Source organism: Pecten maximus, chromosome 16 (genome assembly GCF_902652985.1).
Source record: "Pecten maximus chromosome 16, xPecMax1.1, whole genome shotgun sequence".
Classification (NCBI taxonomy): Eukaryota; Metazoa; Mollusca; class Bivalvia; order Pectinida; family Pectinidae; genus Pecten; species Pecten maximus.
The window spans coordinates 30,427,061-30,449,722 of NC_047030.1; the positions used below are offsets into that span (position 1 = coordinate 30,427,061).

The 22,662-nt window shown below is 34.9% G+C and overlaps 1 protein-coding gene across 1 annotated transcript in view; it reads right to left on the minus strand.

Annotated features, from left to right (window-relative positions):
- Nucleotides 1-22,662, minus strand: part of LOC117345181 (basement membrane-specific heparan sulfate proteoglycan core protein-like) — a 168,047-nt gene that overhangs the window by 144,257 nt on the left and 1,128 nt on the right.

Consider the following 22,662-nt stretch of genomic DNA (forward strand, 5'->3'; position numbering starts at 1 on the left):
TGTGTTCATATCTCGGCCACTTTTTTACAATTTTGAGTTAGATCAATGGTTTTGCTGTTGTTTTTGTTGGGAAAAAAAGGACTTCATTTCTTAGGCTTGAAATTTTGAATAAGCACAATTTCTTCCATGGAATTTTTATAAATGTTGGCAAGCATTATGGACCAAAAAATTATGATACAGAAGTAAATAGCCAACAGATCTGCCTTCAAGTGTAATCACTTTTTTGTGTGGACTTGTGGTCACTAAACTCTCTCACTAAAGAGAACTCTCACTAAAGAGATATCAATCACCCTTATTGTGTAGATATTGGACATCGGTCTCGAGCCCAATTCAACAACCTTACAATGACTATATTAGCTTACCTCCTTTTAATAATGCAATGCAAATCGTTGATTTCCTTGAGAAATACCACTATATAGCTAGCTATAAATTCTGAACATTTTACGATCTCTTGCTTTTTCAAACCTACGTCCACAAACCCACAAAACGTGAGTTTTAATTTCTCTTCCATATTTTATCCCTCAATTATAAAGAATTCTTAGAAATACTTTTCGAAACTTCTTTCCACTGTTATAACTGATACTATATATGCAGACGACAAAAAAATCCCTTCAGCCTTTCTAAGATCTAATTAAAAGTGACTTTTAATTACTGACCAAACTTTTTTTATCATTGTCCTGTTTTTTCATATCTTGTCTCAATGAAATTTTCAGTATCAAAATAATCAATTACAATGTCCAAGAAGAGTTTTTTGTTCATTTTTTATTCTTTTTTTATTCACATATGAAATTTATCCCTTGTAAACCCAGTTTTTAACACCGTTGTTAAGCATTGTACCCACCACCGCCCGACCTACCGAGACAGACATGTTGCTTTATACTAGGATGGTATCAAAATAAACCTGCCTCGAGTTGTCCCCAAACCAGGGTAGATTACACCCTGTCTGGGTTGGTGTGTGGCCCTCCGTACAAATTCTTTTATTAGGTCAGCCGTGCTCGGGGATATTGGTATAGAGAGTCACATAATAAAACTGCAAAAACCTTTTCAATCTTTGTAAAAACATATTTCAAAAGCAAACATATTTTTATGTGTTTTGTATCTCATTAAAAAATTCTTTCTTAAAATTATGACATCAAACTTAATTTCACAATTTTGAAATCAGGTAAATCTGCACCACCCTATGTTAAGGAAGAAATTTTTAAGATTTTTTTAGAATATGGAATAAAGAATTTCTTTGTCAAGATGACCAAACTTATAAGATTAGAAACTCTTCCCATGCATATGCCAACAGCACCTGGACAACATGCTTGAAATCTTCTATCGCAGTGAAACTCTGGCTACTGATTGTCGGTTTTATAAACACATGATATAAATGCATACGACATATTACTTAATAGAAAATGGAGTCATGATAGTTGAGAGAGTTCTTATGCAGGTTTAATTTGATAATTTTAAGTAGAATTTAATAGCAATATATGTTAGTCATAAAACCTTTTCAAATTTGTTTACTGATAAAACTACACATGCAGCCCTTAAGCAAATTAAGTTAATGGAACATTTTAAATTAAGTATGAAATTAAAATCAAGTATTTACTGTGACATGAACGTAAGGTTGTGATGACCTTTAAGATATATTTCTGACTGAGCAAATATCTTAATTCCCTATGTACGTTGACTCCACTTAATTTAACAAAGTGAATATGAAGAAGGACCACGGCCTATCGCAAACAGAAAACTTTTGTGTATATAAATGATAAAAAAGGGCGCAACATTTGTGTATCCAGTAAACTCATAAATTCAAAATAGCTCATTCATAGGAAGTGTAAATATACAATTTTTCTATTCTCACTTTTAAATTCACCAGGGTTATTTGATTTGAGTAATAATTTTCCGATATTCAAATACACACCTTATTAATTGAACAATATCGACTATATGAATTATAAAAAGAATTAAGGATACATAAATAGCTTTTGACTCGGTACGAAAACTTCCTCATAATAACATAATGCTGAACTACAATGTACTTTTACCTTTACAGTTCCTTATTGTTGAAGTTTCTTTCAATCTAGCATATTTTGAAAACTGTGTTGACTTTGAAACAACAAACTTAAGTCTGATTAAGAATCTCTTGAACAAGCCTTGTCAAATCAGAAGTTTAAAAGATCAGGGTTCAATTTTTTTTTATTGATATCACCATATCCAATTCTTCTTAAGTGAAAAGATAATTGGTTTTTATATTTTATTTATTTGAGTCTTTGCGCAATTTTTTTGTTTTACTTTTAACAATTTACCCAATATACAAATGGATGAAAATAATGAACTGAGATTTATTTTACAAGAAGCAAAGAGATTTTAACAATACAACAAAAATTGAGTTCCTGCTAGTCTGGATAGAAAGGTACAGGGGTTACTTATATAGGAGGAAATTGATTACCCAGAAAAACATGACGCTAGACCTGTAACCCCATATCTTTTCACATTTGACACGGAAAATAAATCCTGGCCATCTTGGTGAAATACATGTATAAGTATAATTGTTATCCAGTGTGCTATCTGACCATCCTACCATATATTTAGTCTACCCAGATATAGAAATTGACAAAAGGGAAGTAATGCATGGAAGACTGGTGTTCCTCCTAAAGGGAGATAATTACACACTTAAAGGGAGGTAATTTGATGAGTTTATGTCACTTTAATGACACAGGAATCCAGACTTGGGTAATTATCATTACCTATTAGTATCCATACATTTCTATCCTTGAATGATGACTGAACAGTTTGTGTTTTTGCTTGGGATAAAATTCCTTCTGACATTTTTGTTTTATGAATTAAAATCCTGTGAACAAGTCAACCAACATATAACTATGTATTCATACATTAACAGCGAAGTATACATAAACACGGTTTATGTTTGTACACACATCATCGTGCATATATGTACAATGAAGTAGTTTAGTGAATGTAACTTTGGGCCCCGACATAATGACATCTTTGTCGGCCGACCAAGCATGACATCCGTGCTATAACTCGTTACCATTGTTAACTTTTGTCCCACTAAGATAATAGCGCCTCTGTGTTTACACACTTGACCCTATGTTTACAAGAATAAGGTCCCATTATCAATGTTTATTGTATATAAATCAAGCATCGACTTTTTTTCCATGATTTATTCTCGACAAATTCGTCTGAAAAGCTTGAGTAATATTGTGGTTTACATTTAAGACATCTACAACTTTATGACTCACTTGGTTAAGTGCTTATAGCTTAAAAGCAAAATATTCATATTTCACAATTTCGGTGAAATTACATCTTTTTTCACTTTTTTCAAAATATCCCATCTCTTATTGTCCTCCAAATCAGGAAATAAAATCATAAAAAGTAATGTTTATTCAGACTCTGAATGCTTGCAATCGCAAGTCACTTAAACTCGAATCAATTTTGTCCGCAACCAACAAGCTTGGCTTATATATAATTATGACCAATTAAAGATGTTGAACGTCATAAGTTCTAGTCTGTCATATTTTTTCAATCTCTAAATCAAGGCTGAGAAGTTCGTTACATCATGAAAGGACACTATCTATATGATTATGCAAACTCCTAGACAAGCATTATGTAACAAACTGGCAGTCGTCCAAAAAGAATTGAAGAAAGTGATTTATCTATTGTATTTTGTCCCGTAACACGTACAATGGCCATTTTTTGTGTCTATGCGTATGTATATACTGGAGCAGTTAAGTATCAAATTTCTCACCAGTCAACACCTCTGCATGGTAAAGAAATACTCCGAATGCATCCTATTATCATATGAATATCAAAATAGCAATAGCATTTTACCAGTGGAATATCTTCCACAACAAAAAATTTGTTTAATAGGGCAGATTTTTGTGTTATTAAGGCCAGACTGTCTGAATTCAGTAACATTGAATCATCATGCTACTAGCTACCTTCTTATATATACAACAGTATTTGTGAATGTATTTGAAATGATCGCAAAATGCTCCATTTATACACATGCAAGCACAATTTATTTATTTACAAACTCAAATCACCATAATATACATACCGTATATATAGCTTGGTAAGGCTAGGTCAGAGATTTAGAAAAGACCTCTCTATATCACCAAATCTTTGATTTATATCCTAAGACAATTAGATTCCAGACAAATAAAGAATATTTCTGTCAGAACAAATCACAGAAACCCAAAAGGACATGAATTCTTTTACAGCATGCCATTCTCTCCCAACTTCAACTGCTGGCGGTTCAGCCATTCCAGCAGATGGGAGCGAAACTGTATCAGTCAAATTATTGTCAAGAATTTTCAACACTCAAGCACATTATGGAAAGGAAATCTGAAACAAATTCTAGAAATTCTACTAAAATTATACGCTGACAACTTAAAGTCAGAATTTCCAATAAAATCTCAGAACAGAACTTTGACTGACAGTTACACAGTTAAAGTTTTCTTCTTACTGGGCTTCATACATCTGATATCCTTTCACTGGCGAGTAGACCAGTGCTGATTTAGCTTGTCTCTCCTGGGAGAGTAAGAATGTGGAAAGGAAAACAACAATTACTGGGAAATGAAGACATATGTACAGGATAAGAAGTTTATCAGGAGAGGTGCCAATATCACCACAATACACACCTGTTCTCTTCAGTTACCATCGGTAACCTGTACCGTATTTATACAGATAAACCGGCCCTACATCACATTCCAAACATCACCAGCATCAAAAATACCATATTTACTGTAATAAACACCTCAATTACATTCCACTTGAATGTAGCAGAACTGGACTGGGCTAATTATATAAATGCATGACCAGGTAGCTAGCTCAAATGATAAAAGTGTCCGTCAGATGCCCCGGGTTCGAGTCCCCATCTGGACATTGCATTTTCCCTCTCGAGTTACATTTGGTGCAGAACTGAATATACCAAGGCTGCTGGTATATAGGGTCTTGTGCGTGTCTTCAGGGTTAAAGTCTTTGTTGAACAATAGGGAAAATGTTGAGAAACTGGACTAGGCTGAACATCCGTGGTTAACTAGCTTAAAAGGTTATATTAGAGCATTAGTCTAAAGTTTGGAGGGCCCAGGTTCGAGTCCCGGTCAAATTTACCCTCTCTTGTAACACATCTACAGAAACCTACATAGACTGGCCCCTTGTCTCTAGAATATTAAAATCATAAATAAAATTGAGCTTTATGATTTGGTCCCTAGGATATGTCTGATTCTAGAAACAAAACTAGGGGGAGATAATCTAGTATAGAATTTAGCTTGGCAAATTCTTACCAAAAAGAACTTAATTAGGGTCTTGTGGCCAGTCTAAAACCTACAGTACATATTGTATTTATACAGGACAACGAAATGGCATTCGTAAGCATTGGGAGGGTTTATCCCCTGAGGCTTAGGTTTATTGGCAGATAAATATAGAATGATGAAAGATAGAACACAATGATAAAACAATAGGCCCACAGGGCCTGAACAGTTACCTGATCATGAATTCTGAAATATTTCAGTCAATTTGACTTATTTTGGCCCCACCCTTCAGCCCCTGGGGGTCAGTCAGGATCAATATGTGCATACCATCAAACTTTCATCATATACTGCTAATTCTAATGAAATTTTAATTATTTCCACTGACAATTCAACAAATGATGTTCAAAAATAACTTCCTTGCACACACCATCTCCAGAAGAAAACATGAGACCCCAGGGTCATGAAATTCACAATTTTGGTAAAGCACCTTATGACACTTCAATATAGAGTATTTTATTCTACCATTTTTTTTTAATTTCCATCAATGTGACTCTCTTTGCCTTGCCTCCCATATCTTGGTGATAGGAGACCATGTAATTCATAAGTTTGGCTGACCTTTGGAAGATTTCAGGGAAATTTTGTTGGAACTCAGACTCAGAAGTTTCTCAGAATAAATCGAAAATGTAAATTGTTTATGCATAGCAGACGACGAGACAAAAGGCGATTGCAAGTTTACCTCCTAAAAACTATAAGATTTGCAACAGACTGGGAAATATGTAGGTGAAATACGGTAAATTATGAATGGGAGGTATCAGTTGTACCCCATGCAGTGACAGGAACATTAATACTAACACTAGGTTAGCCATCTTCCCTGTATCCACAGACACCACATACCCAAACACAACATTATTACAAAATATTTCGAATCAGGAACCTCCATTTTCATTTTATGAACACTTTAAATTAATCCCTTCCACTCAAAACTAAAGTGAAACTTTATCACAGGTTTGACTTCTGTTTTCAAATTTAGGAAATGTAAGACTATCAGAAAATGAAGTACATGTAACATGAAGTTTGAAGTTGACCAGTTTATCAGCCATTTGAAAGCCCCGTGTTTGCTCAGGGTCTCAAACAGCAATAATGTCCTTAGATAAGGGACACTGTTTGTTTGTGGAGCAACCAATATCATAATATAGAATGTTCAGATCTATTAATATACATACTGAAGAAATAAATAGGTCAAATGTTAAACTGTACTCTTACACAGGTTAATCATATTTAAATATACTACAGTTAAGGATGTATGCTACCTATACCAACGAAGCAGATTACTTTTACAAAATTAAAAGAGTTCTATGAAATAACAGAAAATATACAAGAGGCCTATAGGCCTGTATCGCTCACCTGGATATTTCACTAAATATGACAAAAAACTTCTATTTGAATGATATGATAACCACTTTCCCAGTTAAGGATCTAAAATTGATTTACTTGGTATATAAAAAAGAATTGCTTTGTTTAAAAAAAAGTTGTTTATATCAAATACAGTCAAATTGATATCAACCCCATAGTGATGCCACCAGGCAAATATGAGCAATATCCATTGCTCAGAGAAGTTGTTTATATCAATAGAGCTAAATTGACTCATTTTGGTTTCCGATCAGCGGTTGTGAAGAAGAAGTCAATTGTTGACAAGACGGAAGGACGAGAGACGCCACGGTATAGCATGAGCTGACCAGTTGGTCCTTTGGACCAGGTGCAGCTAATAATAAGACAAAAAATTCAAACACTCCAAAATCACACACCTCCTATCCCTTTTGTATCGTTAACATACTAAGGGCCATAACTATGTATATAGTAAGGGGAGATAACTTAAATCTTTGACAGTTTACCCAGATTGTATATAACATTGTCTGAACAATATGTGTGACATCGGGTGAACAAAGGGGCATGACTTTGTAAAATGTACCACCTTTTTCTCTTCTCTGTATTTTCTCTAGCACTGTTAAAAGGATGATTGTGCTAAAAGGAACTTAGGCCAACTACAACGCAATTTCAGTATATGACTCTCCAAAGGGGTCCTCACCCACAAAAATTGGTACAAAACACGTATTCTGTAATCCATAACCTGAATATTAAGAACACATGCCATGTTTGGCACTTGTGTTAGTGATAAAATACAAGAAATTCTTGTATGCTTTAGAACAAGTTGAAAGTTGTAGATGAAAAGATAAAAGAAATACTTTGGACAAGTTGACACTCAGACTCTGACGGCCAGAGTATCTTCCGTAATTAGTGCTCTGGTGGGGACTAATGACTACAACAATTGTTCTATAAATAGGTGTATCAAGTCATAATCAGGAGTCGTGTGAGTTTTTTGTAATTCTCATTGACCTTGAAAGTTAACATACAACCTTTTGGTACCTGGGCTTCTGACAGTCAGAACCTGCAGACAGTTTATACACTGCACAATGCAAGGTAAATCTCGTTTCTTTATCTGTAAGGGTTACATATCTACCAGTTCTGCCAAATCACTTTCATCACTTTTTTCTAATTTGTACTCGAGCCAGTGTTTAAGTACGGCTAGAACACCCAATACACGGAAGGAATCGTTATCAATCTCGTGTCAGACTTGAGTGTCACTTTACGTCAGATAAATGCTGGAATCTGTTCCGATAGCTGCAGGAAGAGGAAAAAATCTCCCACATTCAAGCATGCTTTTGATCTATTGATAGGTAAAATAATGTGATAATCAGTATGTAAACAGTCTATCTTATTGATAGGTAAAATTATGGGATATATGTTTTCTTGGTAAACAGACAATATATCTTTTTGATAGGTAAAATGAAAAGACACAACCGACACAATCTATACACCTACACAAGTTATGTATAATTAACTAGGTCAAACAGGGATTCAAACCAAGAACCTTTGATCTCAAAACAAACACCAGTACCCTTACCAATTGAGCTGACTGGCCCCAGTCAATTCCTTAACTAAAAATTTACAAAGAAAAACATCACAAAATTTTAAGGAAAGTTTCAGATAATTACAGGTTTTTCCTAAACTCTGATAAGTCTTCCAATGGGAAATTTCCTTAATTTGGAACATTGATTAAACTTGAATATGGTATATGGAAATAATTCCTTTTTTATGTCTTTGTCACTGAAAATGACACTTCTTGGCATTTTAAAGTTTACATATATATATATGTATATGTTTCTCTATACTTGAAACATGATCATGAGTTGGTATATTAGGCAACTGGGCCCAGATTGGATTTGAAACCTTAATACTCACAGAGACTTGCAGTCACTAAAATATCCCAACTCCATGTTTACTGGTAATGAGGACTGGCTCATGCCAAGAAAATTAATTCTTACTTTCAAACAAAAAACATCTATTTTTATACCCTCAAATTATACAGCTTTCAATTATCATTTAGTCTTCAAACTTTGAAAATGAAAATTTGAAGGAAACATCTTACAAAAGCGACATATATTTCATTGTTACCTGAACTGAAAAAAACCCTGAACATGTAATGTTTGCTATCGGCACGCTTTTCTGTTGAATCACAATAAAAAGTGTGTGTTATCATACCTATACAAACAGTGGGGGGCTAAAAAGCTAAACATTTCTTTTTAACAATGAGGACACCTGGTTTGAATATAGAACATGAACGATAAGAATACATAACCTAAATTTTTAAAGTAAGTGTTTAAAACTCTTTTTTATCAGACAACAAATCACATGTTCTGAATTGAAATTTGACAATTACAACACCGTAAAACTACCCTTGTAGACATGATGATAGTGGAAACAGTCGACCCACAAGAACACGACTTGTCACCTGTTACCTGACATGATTTATGCTATTTTAACAGATGACCTACATGCCAATGTTTCACAATAGTGCAGCATATATCTGCGTGGGGTGTTTGATCCTGGGCACAGGTAACCTGCCTACCGATGGGCACACTGATATGTCCCAGGGGTCACCGGGGTCGGCCTCCATTACAAAAGGCCAAGTCAACAGAACACGTTTTTTTGTGTCAGTGTTTTTTGTGCGGAACTGTCACCTTCCCTTCTACAGACAGAAATCGATACCTCCCGCTCCTTCATCCCCACCAACATGATCAACTCCCCGCATAAACTCGGTCTGTCTGCATGACATATTAGTTTTAACTTTATAGTTACAATTTTAAACATGAAATTACAACTGACAACTGACCTAAATTTTGATATTTTTTTTTTTTATGAAACTGCTGTTGACAGTTTGTAGATTTTATTCCATTTATCATTGAACCACATACAAATGCAAGAAACAAAACTGAATTTTGGCTTAAATAGGTAGAAATGGTCAACATTCAATAAGCAAAATTTCATTCATATGTTGACCCAATTCAACAGCATTTTTATTCCCAGAATATCAACAGATTTTAATATCTTAGAAAGGCCAAAACCATAATTAATACGAGATAGCATTACATATAATACAGGAACTTTCTTGAAAAAAAGTTTACTGATAAAAGTGCTGACATAGCGTTAAATCTTGATAAAAGATAACAAGGTAGCCTTTTATGTACTCAAACGTACATATTACGGAAACAAGGGTGAAAAAGATCACGTCTGCGATGGTTATATCTACTCAGGTGACATATTAGGGGGGTAGAACTGGGGCGTCTCAACATACATGAAAGCCATCGGGTATTATCAGTTTTCTACAACTCCAATGTTTAATATTTGGCTTAAACAAACATATTACAACCTGAACTGTATAATCAACGGAAATATTGACTCGAGGTCAAACCAAACAAGAGTTATCTCCATGCTTAAACCAACAGTTCGTTCCTTCCTCACATGCACCCTGACATTTCAGGTTATACCAGGGTTTTATCTGTGATAGGGGCCAGGCCCGGCTTCATTAATGTTCCTTATTCAAGAAATTCCTAAACTACATTCAGGAACTTTCCTTAAGTAGGATCTTTCCATAAATTCTGCACTGATTTCCGATGCAAAATCCTGAGTTAAGGAATTTTGATGAAGCTGGGGCAGGCCCGGGGTTCAGTGCAAAACCAACATTAAAATTTATTTAATATTTCCTTTTTTGATGAAGAAAAAGTTAAATTACTGTTGTATAAACTTTTCATGATGTTCAAATCTTAATGCTGGACACATAATGAACAATCCAAAACAAAAAGTAAATTCATGAATCAGTGTTTCTGTGGCTCTACATGTGGAACCCATCATGATGTCTCTCATCACCACATGTGGAACCCATCATGATGTCTCCCATCAGCACATGTGGAACCCCTCATGATGTCCTCCGTCACCACATGCTGAACCCCCTCATAATGTTCTCCGTCACCACATGTGGAACCCCTCATGATGTCATGTTACCACATGTGGAACCCATTATGATGTCCTCCATCACCACATGTGACCCCCTCATGATGTCTCCCATCACCACATGTAGAGTCCATCATGATGTCTCTCATCACCACATGTGGAACCCATCATGTCTCCCATCACCACATGTGGAACTCATCATGATGTCTCCCATCACCACATGTGGAGTCCATCATGATGTCTCCCATCACCACATGTGACCCCCTCATGATGTCTCTCATCACCACATGTGGAGTCCATCATGATGTCTCCCATCACCACATGTGACCCCATCATGATGTCTCTCATCACCACATGTGGAGTCCATCATGATGTCTCCCATCACCACATGTGACCCCATCATGATGTCTCTCATCACCACATGTGACCCCCTTATGATGTCTCCCATCACCACATGTGGAACTCATCATGATGTCTCCCATCACCACATGTGGAACCCATCATGATGTCTCCCATCACCACATGTGGAGTCCATCATGATGTCTCCCATCACACATGTGACCCCCTCATGATGTCTCCCATCACCACATGTGGTGCCCATCATGATGTCTCCCATCACCACATATGGAACCCCTCATGATACCTCTGTCACCACATGTGAAACCCATTATGATGTCCTCCGTCACCACACGTGGAACCCCTCATGATGTCCTCTGTCACCACATGTGGTGCCCATCATGATGTCTCCTGTCACCACATGATCATGATGTAGATCTATTTCAACCTTTCCCATTACATTATTTATAAACTGCATGGTAGCTTGTAAAAGGGAATCATAGAGAATAAATTTACAGGTTTCAATGAACTATGTAAATCGTCGATGAACCTTCAATGCACCAAGTGTAGAAAACTGTTGAGCAAGGCTATTCAAATCATGTACCAGATAATGAAAAATATGATTTAAATGATGTTTATTATTATAATATTTCTTCCAGAATATTAAAAATTCTTTTCTATAAATAAACACCTGTATTTTTTGGCCTTTAGGTACATGTAGTCCTCTAGCAGGTGATCCAGAATACAGCATACCTGAATCAGACTATAGTCTGTATCAGATAAGTGGATGACTTTGGGACGTTTTCTGCCCAGGGGTTCAGAACAAACAGAACAGATGTAATTTTCACCTGTTGCGACTGTTTTTACCTGTACAAAGGATCGCCTGGCTAGATGTCCTGGAGTTAAGGAAGATACTCTTCATCGGTCAAGTGTATCATCACTGACCATAAACTGACCAATTTTTCAAAATGATGATAAGATGATGTACATCAGACCCCTATCTATAGTAAAAAGCATTGTCAGTTTTCATCATTTTTTTCCCCTTTTCATGTCATCCAATTTAATACAATTCAATTCATTAAAACTACAATTTATTTACTCAAAATTATCATCCATACATAAAAAGATCCATTTAACAAAAAAATGAGGGTACACAACATTGTCTATATTTTCTTCTCACTGGGGACAGAAAAATCAAAATACAAAAAATGTACTTTTATCAGATATTCAGTATGTTTCAACAAATTAAAGCTACAACAAAATCATGGAAGCCTGACCCAGACCTAAGTACTCTGGCCAAACCCATCTGTGCACAGGTCAGAATAGACGAGTATGGTTCTCTTCACCATCATAACAATAATGTTGACATTTCAGTCACAGATAAATAGCTCGGGTATCCAATACAATTTACTTCACCAGCTAAACACTTCATCATATTATAAATTTTATCTCACAGATTTTCAATTCGCATTCAAATGAATTCATCAAACCATTTGATCCATTTGTGAGCAACAAACTTTCTGAAATTAAGTTACATTTTCTAACAAGGTGAACTTAATAAAAGAGTCTAGTCCCAATTACATGAACTAGCTCTTTGAAAATTTAATTTTTTCACACATGAATCAGCAGTCTAACTTGCATATTTGGTAACAAATTGTTTGTAGGGTTTATCGCCCTGTGAACAGCCAGGGTCATTTCGAGGCGGGGTCTCCTTGTAGTAGTTAGTGACTACCTCATTGAACATTATATGGGAGGCCCGCCATATGCCATCCAAAGCAATAGGTTAAAATGTCTTGCCCAAGGACACAACCACATGTAACAGCAAAGACCGGTCTATTTCTCAGCTTTCCAAGAAAGACAAACTATCACATTTGATTAATTGAGTAGATGGGAACTTAACAAATAAAAATTATATTTTCATTGATAGGTTTTTAAACCCATGTTCTTTAACATAAAAAGATCTCCATTCTTTTTTATAAATTTCATTGTCAAGTCACGTGCATTCATAACAAAAGAGTATTTATTATTGATACTCTCCAATCACACACAGACACTTAGCACTCTGAAAACCTCTAATGACTCACCGAAAAGGAATAATATAAATTCATTATCATGTTTAAACGACATAGAAGAAATACCCATAATTACTAACCACAAGATACCATGTCTACAAGACATATCATTGTCCCTGAAAAGATGTTTTTTACTTAAAACTATTGTTGGGGATGGAATTTTTTCCTTGCTTCTCAAGGAAAATTTACCCCATGGTTAGATTCCATAGCTTTTAGCCATGACAATACATTTGATTTCACAATAAATCTCAACCATCGGCAAAAAATTTTAATTAAGTTTGACACAACACATATACAACTTTGTGTATTTCTGCAATATCAGCTTAATGCATATTAATGTCGATGAATATATTTCTAATGAAATAAAGTTTTTAAAAAATCACATTTTGAAAAGTCATACAATTATAAATAGAGAAATACAAACAATGTATAAGTGTTGTATGAGTATATCTTGAAATAGGATTTGGCAGGTGTTTTCAAATTTCTAATTTGATAATGACAAATGTGTTCATTTCACCGAAATTATTCTCGACAATATTGTGTACACTTGACAAAGTCCACTTGTGTGTTCTGTACGTTTAACCCTTACTCTACCTAAAATTACATAATGGCTTAACCCATCTCTACGTAAAGGTGAGTCTATTATCCCTTTTAGGTGGAAATGGGTTTTAATTCTGAAATTAAGTACCGATCAATTTACACCCCTATTGGTAAGTAAATTGAAAAAAAATTAACTTCTGCCCTCTGGGTTTAAATGTTGTTTTCTATCTTCAGGTAAATGCGTTTAATGTTGCAGAAAATATCGAGAAGAAATAGAACACGTTAGAAATATGCTTTCAGCAAAATGAAGGAGCAAAAATTAAAACAGCTCGGCATTTTAAAGAGCACCCAAGTCCCACTTTCTTTGTTGGTTTTTAGACAATTTCTATCTCATTTTCCTAAAAACTCTAGTCATAGAAATCGTATATGAGATCTATCGAATACAAACAAACTTAACACCAGGCGACTGCCTCATAAATCTTGTTTTAATTACACTTGAGAGGTTAATTATCATTATGCCACTCAGGCAGGTAAATCGCAAGAATGGCACAGACCACATAAGTGTATCGTCGCTAGCTCAGGGTTCAACACAATAAAACGAAATGGTCTACTTTCATGTAGGAAAAGTGAGAAGTCGCACAGCTTAAAACTCGGTCGACATAGTGATAGTAATCCATTCTTGTCATATGATAATTATATAGACTTTTTAATTATCTTTATCAGAAAATATATTTAAACATTTTTAACCTGTTTATCAGATATATTAATGTTATTAAATGAATTAATTAGACATAAATTAAGATTTTGGTGGGTGATATCCTTCATTAAAAGCAGTGAGGGGTATATAGATTCAAAAAAGTATTTTTTCAGAAATAAAGTTGTATTGCGTATGTTCCCTGCATGGGATTGCAATACAAAAGTTTCATAACTTAGGAGTTTCCAAATCCTATCATTATATTTTCTGTTGTAATATATATGTATAACTAAAACCAGAAATTCACTCAATATGAAGATATCCTTGTGTCCATTACATCATGCATATTGACAGACTGTGTTGTTAGAATCGACTTTGTGTTACCTATATCCATGATATTCGCGTAATATCGTGATGGTTGCAAAACTAAATTGCCCAAATCCTCATCTTCATCTCTGAAAACACCAGTGTCCATTGTGGAGGTTACCTGTGTTATGAATCATACTCGATATAAATTCTAGTCACCTGAGGGTGAGTACTAATTACTTACACAGGTAAGTTCAAGGTGGGAAGCATGCATTTAGACAGGTATTGCATGATTTCCTGTCACTCTAGATTCACACCCTCCCTGATATAGTAAATCCCTTATTGTAAACTTTATCTATTTAACAATAATTGCAAAACAAGTTAACATATATCAATCATGTTTGTCTGCCCGGTTGGAAGCATGCCTGGAATCTTACTGTGGAAGGAAACCGGAGTACCCAGGGAAAACCCATGTGGTCGGGAAGGTGACCCCATACATTTTCACGTCCGTCGGGGAATCGAACCCCGGCCGCCTAGGTGGAAGGCAAGTGTGTTACCACTGTGCCTCTCTATAGGTATAGAACAATAATGATCTAAAGATGTCAAATTATAAAATACTGTTTATCCACCCTGCTGACCATCGATCTATATAAATGCCAAATCTTGTCCCGATTAGTCAACTTTATATGGCCAAACATACTAATTACATGTAATAAAACTGTCAATATCTTATACTTATTGAGTATGATATCTCTTGTTTAATAAGGTAATTAATCATCTTAATTAAATGAAAGTCCATTAAGAAATATCTAATATGAAAATTTCACAAATAAATTATTTACATAAAGCTTATAATGCAACATTTTAATTTGTACTCAAGACAAGGTTAGAATTTAGGAACTTTTATCTAATTTGAAGGAGATAGGAATTTATAGCCATACTTAGTCTGGAGAAGAGCATTCTAAGCTAATAGTCTGTAAAATAGCTGTGTGATTTTTATAAGGTTAAAGGGTGTTTAAATTAGGGCCCTGGAGGAGATGTCTGAAACTACGTATATATATATACCTGACCAGTCAACAGGACACTGGGTATTGTGATGACATAACAGTGTTTACCTGCCCAATTCTCACCTGGGCGTCAATCATCGGAGGTCAGCCAGATTTCACCCTTACTCCTAAAACCTATCAATTTCATGTTAATATTTCTTACACCCCTAAAAACCCAATCTCGTGTAATCTAAGTATTTTTTCACAATTGAATAAAATCAGGTTATCTAGGCCAGATGTCACTAACACAGTCATAAAATTTCTTTACAACTTGTACTCGACTTGCTTGTCTGAACTTTTGAAACTTGCTCAAGTTCAATAAATCCAGATCTCAAACAAACTTTAAACTAAAATATGGTATTTGAAGCAGTCCTTTCCTCTGGACTAATAACATTTTTTTAATATTATAAACAATGAATAAGTTTTTGTTAAAATTTAAACCATTTTTCTGTATATTGTTTTCTACAAGAAATATATATTTTCAACTACAATTTACGTCTGCTTAGTTCTGAAAATAAAATTGATGATTTTTCCAGTCCATCTTTTGGAAATTTCAACCAGGTAGAAATGTTTGTGCAGCCAGAGAGTGTTTAAGTAGATGAAGACAAGGTTGCTGGATTCATGCCCTCATATAAAGGATACCAGATTTAAATATCTGGGGAATTTTTTATAATTTCATGGTTAAAAATAACCATGTACCCCAGTACACAATCAGAAATGGAGCCTTAATTATTTAAACCCAACTAGGCGGGATACACAAAATGATACGTATACCATATCATGAAGTCATCTCCCTTGCGTAACCGACATGGTTGTTCATTTTTTTCTGCTGCACTGTTCCAGCAATGCATGTAAAGACTTAAGCAGTTCTATCATGGGAATCCACTATCAACATCATACATCTATCAGCAAAAAAAATCTCAGCCTTCGTAAAACATATAACAGGCCTTACACAACATGCAGCGTACATACCAGTAGATGGTGGAATGTCTGCGAGTAATAGCGTTATCGGTGAACATCTCATTCTCGAAAGACTAGACCCTTCCTGAATGTTCCAACTGCATATTATAGGCTGTTTTACATAGTATTCAGCTCAATTGCATGCATGTTTGCAACTAAAACAATGAAATTAGTACTTCAAAGAAATCTCTCCTCTTAATTCACATGAGCGTGAATGATTCGAGAGATTTACCTCCCCCTTGTCTCGTCCCAATACACAGGGAAATTCTTGTTAAATGCCCGAAAATCTTTCACATGCTATGATAAGATTTTTTGTAGTCTTAATACTTCAAGCCCAAAAATCTTTCACATGCTATGATAAGATTTTTAAAGTCTTAATATTTTGATATAAATCTGGAATCAAATCGGGGAACAAAGGAAATAGAAAAAGTATAAGGATTTTCTGTAGAAATCCTTCATAAATGTCCCAAAATATTAACTTCTTGAACATGAATTCATGGCCATCATATGAGTTACGAAGTACTTGCATACCGTTACAAAATTTGGCAACAGAACGTAACAATGATATGAGAAAAACATCAATTCCTCGGAGGAAATGACGCACATATTGTCGAGCATCGTACAAACAGCACAATATGGAGGACTGCTTATATATAATTATTACATATATGTTTCCATCAATTCATAATCATTTTGTTTTTAAATCTGACATCTGATTATATTTTAATTACTTGTTTTTATAATTTGAAGCCTGATTATATTTCTTCCATAACAAGTTATTTCCTGTCCGTGCTATCAGGATTCAGATGTACACAAAATTGTACTTGTTAAACCTATTTTACCAAGAATGACAATTTGGATGGTTTAACAGCGAAAAATTACTTTAATGGATAATGAAATTCTTCCGAAGTGGGAGTGTCCTTAAAGCTCAAAATTTCTAACAATATACGAAAAAAATAATTCACATGCAAACTCTTACAAAACACAACCAATGAACTGAACCAGGAAATAAAAAACAGCTCCGTTAAGTTTACAAAATTTGATTAATGGACTTTTGTTGAACCTGCACATCTAATTACGAAAAGTTTCTAGTACACATCAAATAGAAGTACGATTAAGCCATTGAAAACCAATGGTTTTATAGTTTCTGTAGCATAAAGCCGCAGTAAAGGAAGGTGATATTTAACACAAGTCCACTTTCATAAAAAAATGATCTTCCGTTGAACGAACAGTAAACGAGTCATGAAGAAAGTGCAAGAAAGGCTTTGCAATCATTACGGCGTACATACACTTATACCAGTCATTCATATCATAATGAACCACACACAACTTTAGTTGAAATACAAGTACAATGCCACGAGAACTGATACGTCTCTGTCGGCTAATTTATATGTAGTTTGGAGTGTGTTACCACCAGTCCTTCGTAATTGGGGTGACCAAGTTCAAACAGAAAAAAAATATGAGTAACGTAATCCTTTCGAGTTTTACATTCACAGATACGACCTCCCATCGATGTATGGCTTCCTCTCATGCAATATCTAGTAATGACTTTTAAATTTACCCCATCCTAAAACGTACTGAATAATGTTTCCTTAAATTGGATATTCTGACACCTTCAGTATAAAGTAATCTAAGATTTGTTTATAATTTTTGTACAAACCGGTGTGAAAATAAAAGTATTCATCCCTAAATTTGTGCAATGACCATGCATATATATTTTGATATAGATTTTAGTTTTTCTTCTCGGAGGTTGGTTGAAATTTTACCTATAAACCATAATGATTATACAATACATGTATACTGGTATCTTCTTCAGTTTCAATGACAACCAAAAATTTATTTTTATCCACTAAATCGCTCCGTCTTCACAGCTGATACTTTTTGAATTCATTTCCCTGTGCAGAGAATGAGGCTGGGAACAAAGAGATCCTAAGCACAGTCTACACGTGGTGCTAAATCGGTGAAAACAATAACCTAAATGTATATATATATACTGTATCTTTGTAAAACAAGGGGATACACATCACATAAAAAGCATTTACAGATCTTAACAAAAGACTTTTATTACCACTAAATACTTCATCTACCTCATAAATTCTTGAAGTAAACACGACATTTATGAATTGATACTGAATATATGTCTACCAACCAGGGCGCACAAAAAAAAGTAAGAAACTGTGAGAGGCATTGTTCTACGAGGCATTGTTCAAATAAAAAAAATTTGGATGTGTGTATGCATATGACTTTCTTAAAAAAACTACTGTTTTCATTTTTTTTTTTTTTTCAATGAGATTTTTTCTGTATAAGATCAAGACCACTTAACGTCTGAATTATTGAGATGGAAAGAGCATACAAGTACAGTTTATAAACCATCGGCTATAAATCCTTATTCTACCTGTGTACAGGTGTCTGTCTACAGGTGAGTAAAGGCTTGTTCGAGACCTGCGGTGACCCCATTCAGTAGCTGAAAATTACAGTTCTTAGAGTGTCTAGATTTGTCCCTTCATGGATATTCCCAATTCTGATTGCTGCAATTTTTCTCTCTTTTCTCAAGTCCAATCCTGATTTTTTTCCATATTTCCTCTTCTGATGTTAGAAGTACTAGTTCCTTTCTCAATTGGTGGGTCATTTTTTTTTCTCTCCATTTTTAGATTTGGCCCTGGTTCTGAAGTTCCATTGTTGAAACTTTTTTTTAATTTCCTCTCCAGTTGAATTTCGATCTTCAGTGTAGCTCGAATCAAATTGTTAACATCTGTGTTAAGTTTGGAGGTGAAATGTTCCATGGTGATAAATTGCCTTGATGAGCATCTTTTGCAGCCAAGATTTAGTTGAAGATGGAATTAGTGTACTGGATTTAGATAGGATTATTATCATTTAGGTTTGACCAGAAATCTCAGCAGGTCAGATTAAACATTTATGGTACAGAGTTCGTTGCTCCTAGATTCAGGACCTAATTACATATATAGGCCCAATTTTTACTTACATGACAAATGTCAATACAGTTGGGTCTGACTTTAGGATGGGACATATACCTATGTATACCGATATCTTCAGATCCTGAAATCTTTATTGGGGTCAACCATACCAAATATCCTCTATTTTTTGTGTACCCTGTCGTTTTTGTTGTTTGTTTAATATATGGAGTATATAGTGATAGATTTCCTTCCAATATCACTTTACAACTTTATAGTGAATCCATTTATGTAACCAAGATAAAGTTGAGATAAAATCTGATAGAAAATATTTTGTTTTTGATATTAGACGTTTCCCCTTTATAGTACTTAACCTTATATCACACAGGTAAAATATTTCCAAACAAGAAAGGGCAGGAAAAGGCACCTTGCAGACCACCTTTTTACTTTTAGAAACCTATCCTGTAGAAATATAGTATAACATTTGTGATAGTTTAGCAAAACAATATGGTCATGACCTGAATATCAATCAGATCGTTTCTTTTGAAATTGGGTCCATTTTCAGGTCTGACGATAATGTAAAGGAAACCGGAGATTTCCACATATAGTTCAAACCGGACACTATCATGCAATAGACTTAATCATTATAGGTACATGTCAGTAAACTGCATATTAAAGTATGTTATAATAATTGAAAAAGTCAAATTCAAATTTGAACAACAAAGGACATAGATTGCAGACATTTACTACAGTAGCGGCAATATTTGTCGTTTTGTATAAATTAGATGAAAAGATGAAAGTTAACATTCCCTTTTCAAAATATTATTTTTTCCCATTTATTCAAATTTGAGAGAGGAAGAACAAAACTGCCACAAGGATGAAAGGAAGAATTCCTATATACATTTATATATATACAGTGAATTGTGGCTGTGAGAAGTTCCTGACTGTAGTCGAGAGAAGGCCAGTACATGTATATGTATAGTCTAAGGATGACTTGTCTGCTTGAGGCAGGAAGATTCTTAATTGAACAAGGGTTTGGCAATATATACACACAATAGTGTTCTGGGAGTTGTATATTTTTCTGATTTATTTCTGTTGTATCTTTACTGGTAGCAATATAATAACCTATCTCCCAGTCTCCCCCCCCCCCCCCCCCCCCCCCCCCCCCCCCCCCCACTTTATTCTTTGTTGTTGTACACCATTATTACACTCACCATCTCCTCCTTACATCCCCAACCAATTGTTTATCTTCAAAATACACAAGATCTACAAGCCACTGCATAGCTACCTACTCACAAGTCTGGCTGTACAACCCAACACAAATATTTACAGTTGAAAAAAATAACCATTTTCCTGCAACAGGCAATTTCTTCATGTTTTACAAAGGAAAGATTGAGATAGCATATATTGCTACTGCAAAGATAATTATGAGTTGGGAATTAGGGATTTTTAGCATTATTTTTTTAAAGCATTTTCTGAACCACAATATCAAAACTTGGAAATCCACATTCATAGCCATGATTTATCCTTTGGATGGCGTATAATATATAACTTTATTTAACACACTTATATTTTCATTTCAAATTTATAAAAAAAAATATCTTTCCAACACAACTGTATTATCAGTAATTACAACATAAGGTCAAAGACTATAACTGGTTATTAAGATAAAATGTTCAAAAGCTATATATTTCAAAATTAAATTAAAACGTTTAAAGATTATATTGAAATATAAATAATAAAGACATGTAACATGGCTGTTTATTAGTATATTAAGGACCTACAGCATTTGTGAACAATTTCACTCCACTTGATAAATATCTCTGGTATTTGTCGAAGTATTATACAATTTCTGCGAATATTCACTATAACACCTGTGGTTTCAGTAAAAGGTTAATACCTTGATACTATATGTGACTGAAACACTGTTATTTGTAAATTCTCCTTGAATGGATTATAAAATTTAAACACTACACCGCGACATCATAAATATGTAGCCTCTGTTCATTTTAGAACCTATTTGGTATGGTACAATATGTTTACCTGTAAAATCAACCTGTATTCCTTCAGGTAAGTACTCGAGTACCTATATTTCACAGGTAAAAGGAACGGAAACTAGGGAGTTTCTTTAGTCCAGGTAATTAATTAATTGGTGGATATTTCGACAGACAACTGTGATGAATTAACAAGTTTTGTGTACAGTGTAGTAATTCATGAATCACACCTGTAATCGCAGGTGATGTTTAGACACAGGTGTATATTGTCTGGTATACAACAAACACAATGGTCAGTCCCCTCGGGCCAGATTTTACCTTACACTGACCACACCTGTGTTATGTCACACCAAGGCTGACCTATCATTTCGTTTACCTGGTGATCAACTTATTGACTCTGATAACATACTTAATCTGCTAGGTCAATTAGCAGATTAGGGGTTAGGGCATCAGGTCATCAAATAGGGAGGAGATGGTTATATACGAGATGGGGCTATACATGGGGAATAAGGGGTCAAAGGGGGGAGATCTAGACGGTTTTATAAGGGGATGGGACAACAGAAATGGAGGAAAAGGGGACTATTTATGGGTCAAAAGAGGGACAGGTTATATAAAGGAATGGGGCTAGAAATAAGGAATAAGGGGCTATTTAGGGGGTCAAAGGTGGGGGGACGGTATTATAAAGGGATGAGACAATAGAAATGGAGGAAAAGGGGACTATTTATGGGTGGGTTAAAAGGGGGACAGGGTTATATAAATAAAATTAAGGGATGTGGCTTGAACTATGGAAAAATGGTAAAAGATATTTTAGTGTGTTGGGGGGGGGGGGGTAAAATGGGTGAGATTAAGGTCCTATATGATGGATTGGGAGGGGGGATGGGGGGTAAAAAGGGGCGAGAGAAAGCTCTCATGGGATTTGGGAAATATACCAGTGGGTATATAGGTATCCCATGAAGAGCATGAATTTAAGTGGTATCATGATTTGTATGGACTGCATGCTGCAATGGATGACCTTGGGAGGGAGTGATTCCGGTTGATAATGTTACAACACAGAAAGGGAGGGAAAGAGTTGGGAGTATGGGTCGAGATGGTGGGGGGTGGTTATATATATATATATGAAGGATGCCAAGGATTCTAACATGAATAATAATATTAGCAGTGTTCTATTACGCTTGTGGGGTGGAATTATATC